This window comes from Lipotes vexillifer, unplaced genomic scaffold (genome assembly GCF_000442215.2).
Source record: "Lipotes vexillifer unplaced genomic scaffold, Lipotes_vexillifer_v1.1 scaffold112, whole genome shotgun sequence".
Lineage (NCBI taxonomy): Eukaryota > Metazoa > Chordata > Mammalia > Artiodactyla > Lipotidae > Lipotes > Lipotes vexillifer.
In genome coordinates, this window is record NW_006776285.1 from 716,346 (window position 1) to 722,843 (window position 6,498).

Genomic DNA, 6,498 nt, shown 5'->3' on the forward strand with positions numbered 1-6,498 from the left:
CGTGCCCCGGCCACCGTGCCCGCCCTAAACTCATTCCCACCCCCGTGCTTTGAAAGCATTTGTGTACACGCACCCTCTGACAGATAGGTTCTTCATGTTCCCATGGAGTTGAAATCTCTGTAATTTAGCTGGAGGGATCACGCTGCTTTTATACTTCCAACAGCAAAGGTAAGAATCACTGCATGATGTTAACTCTAGTTGTATTCCAGATTTTCAGTTGCTTGTCTTCGTGTTCACATGAGCTCGATTTTTTTTTTTAACTTACTCTTTGTAAGACTGCCACAGTGGCAAACTGATGCTTGTTTTGGTAACATTAGTATGCAGAAACTCGAGCACATATGCAATCTGGGAGCTTCCTCTCCCTGAGCCCCTCCTTTCTAACAGAGTTTATGACCTTATCACATCTTAAGGGAGTTGATGAGAAATGCCAAATAGAAATCAATCCGTATTTAGTAAATATTCTGTGAAACACATAAAACATCCTGTAACCACAGCTGTTTTCTGACATGAAAAATGTGAATATTATTTCTACTCTGATGGGTACTTCTCAATAGGCCTCAACGTTCAAAATCATATCTATAATAATTTTGCAAATACAGATAGACTTCTGCAAGCTCCCCTTGGGTTTCATTTCAAAGCTCAGCTATTACCTTCATGTTTAAAAATCAAATAAAAGAATCTTAAAAAGAATCTAAAAGAGGAACACAACGTGATTTGCTAATGCAACTCCAATATTTATGCCACCCCTCCTTTTGGAATTTTGCATCTCACAAGAAATGGTGATTTGAGTTCTACAAAGTCAAGTGCAAAGGAGTTAAAGAAAATCATTTTGATTTCCTACCTGGAAATCTGCTTTCGGTCCTAGTCACACATTCTCACAATCTTGAGTCTCAATTTCTCAGGTAAGTTCGCCAATCTGCTGACAAGAAGTTTTGTGTTATGACTCCTCCTCCCACAGCACATACATTAAGACTTGACTATGAAAATGACCTTAAGTGCTAACCAAAGCTGCAAAACCAAATCTCTTGGTTTGAAGAAAGAACATAAACACGTGGAAGTGGGACAGGCCAAAAAGGCGGGTGATGCATGAGGCACCAAGCTACACAGAATACCAGATGGCTAAGCAAAATACAATTTAAAAAGTTTAAAATAAGCTTATGAGCAACAAAATAAAGAGTGATTAGCACTGGATGATAACCGAAGGAATAAAATAATAAATATTTATGAGTCCATACCAAAATAAATAAATCATGTAGATACTCCCTCCCTCCAAGGGGTAAAGCTTAATTATTCTCCCTTTAAGTGTGGGCTGACTTCCAATGAACAGAACATGGAAGAGAAAAGTAGTAACTTTACAGTGGAAACCCTAGTGGACTCTACCTTAACCAAGTGATCAAGGTTAATATCACGGTGATCAGTTATGTTGACAGGACACACCCCATAATATAATGCAATGAGAAGGGCACCTTCTCTGGTCTTCTTCCCCGAAACGCATAACTCCAGTCTACAAAATTCCTGGCCAATGCTCTTCAAAAATATCCATCCCTTCTGAAACAAGCGGGGTATGCTGTGGTATGCTATGTATGTTATTATCTATCGTATTGTATTTTGTGTTAGTTTACATTTAATATTTTAAAAGTGAGTAGCCAGCTAATACTAAATGGACTTTTCAGGAAAACCAGACAAGTCTTTTAAACTGTTAACCAAGCAGTCAAACAGACTAGTGTTTTTAGGCAGTAATTTTGTTTAAATAGTCATTTTTCTTTTTCTTTAATTTTAATGCTTCCATAACACATCAGAATGACATCTCCAAATGCTGTAGACTTCAGTTTTTTTCTCACCACAAATAGTATGTATATTTTCACTATGACTAGCAGCAACATGCCTGCTATTGGTGATTCTGGTAATTATCTAAATAGGCTGACTCTACATGGATTTCAATGGCACAACAGTGTTAGCCAGTTACAGGACCTGGTGAGCACCCTAGCCAGACACCCCATGCTGTTTGTGGATAGGCATTCCCCAGCCTCTTGGCCGGGTGACAGCAAGCACAACAGCCCACAAGGCGGGTGGAGAACCAATGAATAAAATGATAAATATTTGAGATGAAACAGGATGTTGGAGAGGGGGGAGGGGGATGGAATAGCTCAACTACTGAACTACTGAAGCTACTTTGGAACTTTAACAGTATTCCCTTGTTGTAAAACTGGGAGCAGTACACAGATAGATCTTTTCTCCAGTGTTTTCCCCTTTATTGTAAATAATTTACAGAATTACTACTGTACAACACAGCATCTACCCAGGCACAAGATTTAAGACTTTGGGCTGTTGAACCATAAACACCATACCCTGAACAAATGCTGTAATCATCCTTTGAAGGCAATGCAAACAATGATGTGAAAATATAATATTTTTTCAGGCCAGAAAACACTTTTTTTTTTAAAGTGTGGATCATTCCTTTTTTTTTAAATTTTATTTATTTATTTTATTTATGGCCATGTTGGGTCTTCATTTCTGTGCGAGGGCTTTCTCTAGTTGCGGCAAGTGGGAGCCACTCTTCATCGCAGTGCGCGGTCCTCGCACTATCGCGGCCCTCGCACTATCGCGGCCTCTCTTGTTGCGGAGCACAGGGTCCAGACGCGCAGGCTCAGTAATTGTGGCTCACGGGCCCAGTTGCTCCCCAGCATGTGGGATCTTCCCAGACCAGGGCTCAAACCCGTGTCCCCTGCATTGGCAGGCAGATTCTCAACCACTGCGCCACCAGGGAAGCCCCAGAAAACACTTTTAATAGATCTGCCCTTGCTGTTGATTGAATATATAATTTAAATGATTATTTACTAAGTTCAGTATCTCATCTATGCCACTTAGTAACAACAATGATAATAATTTACAGGCTCAGGGGCATTCTTGTCAAGAGTAAACTCAGGAAATTCTGAAATAAAACATAGTGCTTCCTTTGTATAGAGTATCTAGACTCAGAGACTTCACTTATATGGAGTCTCCATACTCAGGCAGATGACTCAAGTGATAACCTTTTATTCCCATACTGATTCTGATATCCGATATCAATTAAGAGAACAAAATAAAAGAAATCGCCACTATGGGAGTACACTTTGGGGCTCGCTTTTCAAGTAAGTGTCATCAACCAACAATGCCTTCTTAAAGTCCACAATATTCCTCTCTTGCATCTATTTCACTCCTCTCTTGTTTTCTTGCTGATTATTCCACCAAAATAAAGTTAAAAATAGCCAAAACTAAACCACATCTCTGTGACAATTTGCTGCTTAAATGAGTCTCTGAGCATCTCTTTCACTCAAAGTGTCCTAACACTGATTGGTCATTTTGTTATATTATAAGGAGACAGAATGACAGCCTGGCATTGGGGAATGAGGACAGAGACAAAAACTGAGCAAGATGTACAAGCTCACTCACTGAAGACTAAATATAAATACAAGAGCTTGTATCAATACAAAACATGAGCTTCTTGTACTTTTAAGACTTACAATATCAATTCGCCCTGCCTGGATTTCAACTAGTATATTTGACAAGAACCTCCAAATGAGGAAGTAGGAAATAGATGAGTAGGAAGTAGATGAGTTTGAAGACACATGTTCTTTTGTTTTCCATTTGTTTTGTTTTCCATTTGTTATAATGGAAATCATTATAACATCATTCCCAAATATGATTTATCAATCCTTTTTATGCCAGAGAATCCCTTTGATTCTCCTTAAAAATCATTTCATGGAAAACTTAGTAAATAACATTTGAAAACAATACGAGATTCAAAAGGTCGCAGTGTCACATATACTTTCCTTCAATAATATATTAGATATGATTCTGTAAGTCTGTTGTTCAGCATGAGCAATGGGACAGCAAACTTGAAATGAAAAAATAAAACCTATGAGAAAATACAGTAGGTGCAGAATCAGAGATGAATGTCATACTCCATTCCAAACACTATCAGAACTGACAAATTTCCCTTTAGTGTACTTAGGTCTAAACAGTAACACATTATGGATATTAGTTCCTATCCTCTTTCTGAGTGAAAATAAAGCAGCTCAATGAAATTGATCATGTGATCAAAGAAGATAAATTGCCCTTTTTTACCCCTCAAAAGAAAAAGTCCCACATGCAAGAACATCTTTACTAATACTGAAGATATTAAAAATGTAAAACTGAACCTATAATAGTCTGTAAGAATAGTTTATTATTCATTTGTTCTCATCTGTCAATCCTAACTTGCCTCAAACTTCATTCTGAGCCTTCCTAATTGAATTGGTTCAATTTCACATCCCACACCATAATTTATCAGTTCAGTAACCATGAGCAAACTGTGGTTATCATATCTATTGACCCAGGGTAAGAGTATGCTGATATGTCATAAGCACACAACTGGAATGACTCCTTCTCTGTGATGTATTAAAACCAACCTAACTACTGTTTTGATGATTTTGTTTACCCTTTTTTTTTTTTTGCAGTATGCAGGCCTCTCACTGCTGTGGCCTCTCCCGTTGCGGAGCACAGGCTCCAGACGCGCAGGCTCAGCGGCCATGGCTCACGGGCCTAGCCGCTCCGTGGCATGTGGGATCTTCCCGGACCCGGGCACGAACCCGTGTCCCCTGCATCAGCAGGTGGACTCTCCACCACTGCGCCACCAGGGAAGCCCCATTTATATTTTTGATATAGCAATTTATCTTCTAAAATTACTTAAAGGAAACAACCTTTCATTAGCTTTTTAAATTCTTCCTCCCTGTAATGAAATACTGGAAGATATATTGAACACCTATTTCTAAATCAGTTGAGAAATAAAACTGCTCAACTATTACCAATAAACTAAATATTTATCAGGTAACTGAGGTTATTTTTAAATGATTATAAGATCAATTAAACCAATAAAAAGAAAATGTTGAAGTGTTTTATAAATTCCTAAAGTATACCCCAGTTACATAATAGAATCTGAGCCTCAGAAGAAGAAAACCAACAACAAGACACAGTTTAGATAATCAATAAGAGGCCACTAAAGTTATTTTTGCAAATGACCAATGATTTGAAGCCACATTTCTGAAATTATATTTAAATATTAAAATTAGGACACTGGAAAGCAGTGTCATAAATGCTCAAAAACACATGGAAAAATTGATTTTCAAACAGTGTTTTTAAAGTGTTTTATAAACATGATACAATTTTTTGTTATTAAACCCTGAAGTTAAATGTATTTCTTAATTTACCAACCAGCTTCACTGTATTCAGGTCTTAAATGTAATTTTCATCTACTTTCTAAACTCTCATCTGGAAATCTACATTTATCTGTAGATATGGGAAATGTTATTTATTAGATCCTCTAAATATTAAAAATATAGGCTGATAATTTCCCTCTGGCTTGATCATTCCATGATTCTAGAATATACATGTCTTTAAGAATCCAATACACTTGACAGTAGACCAAGAAGCAACATGAATAATAAGCAGAGAACTGCACTACCTGTATGACTATAATTTTTAAAAAACTTTGAAAGCATTCATCAAATACTAATCAGAAATAGATACACCAGATAAAACTAAGCTAAAATTGTTAAACTTACAAAATAACAAAACAAAATTAAATCCCATTGAGAGATATTAGAACCAAGTAAAAGTAATAAGAATTAATATTTATATACACGGCCCCCACCGGACCCGTGAAGCGGCTTCGCCCCTTGCTTTGGACCTCGGACCTCACTTCTCCTCCAGATGGACCCCAAGTGCTCCTGCCCCACCGGCGGCTCCTGCAGCTGCACTGGCTTCTGCACCTGCAAAGCCTGCAGATGCACCTCCTGCAAGAAGAGCTGCTGCTCCTGCTGCCCCGTGGGCTGCACCAAGTGTGCCCAGGGCTGCGTCTACAAAGGGGCCTCAGAAAAGTGCAGCTGCTGTGCCTGATGTCGCGGAGAGCCTGCCCTGGGTGTCAATGGAGGAACACGGGCCGACCTGCGTTTTTACACCACTCTGACTTGATTGCTACATTCCCTTTCCTATGAAATATGTAAGTGGTAATAAAAGTTGTTGACACTAAAAAAAAAAAAGAATTAATATTTATAATATGTAAAGAGCTCACAGAAATTTATTTTTCAAAAATAGTTAGGGGCTTCCCTGGTGGCGCAGTGGTTGAGAGTCCGCCTGTCGATGCGGGGGACACAGGTTCGTGCCCCGGTCCGGGAGGATCCCACATGCCGCGGAGCGGCTGGGCCCGTGAGCCATGGCCGCTGAGCCTGCACGTCCGGAGCCTGTGCTCTGCAACGGGAGATGGAAAGTGGAAATGGAAAGTGTTTATGAAAATATGGTTTTGAAAATAAGGGCTATATCAATATCATGATTATAACTATTTCAAATGTGGGGCTATGAGCAAAGATCAGGAGTATACAAGGAAAAATTAAAAATCAGATCGATAGATTGTAAAAGGTGATTGGATAGTTATACCTTTTATTTATTTGTTTCATAATAGTGCATGAGGGATAAAATTTA

General features: G+C 38.6%; 1 pseudogene; it reads left to right on the plus strand.

The window, feature by feature from the left end:
* The first annotated feature begins 5,730 nt into the window (after nt 1–5,730).
* On the plus strand, nt 5,731–5,916 carry LOC103079656 (metallothionein-1E pseudogene; annotated as a pseudogene).
* The last annotated feature ends 582 nt before the right edge of the window (nt 5,917–6,498 follow it).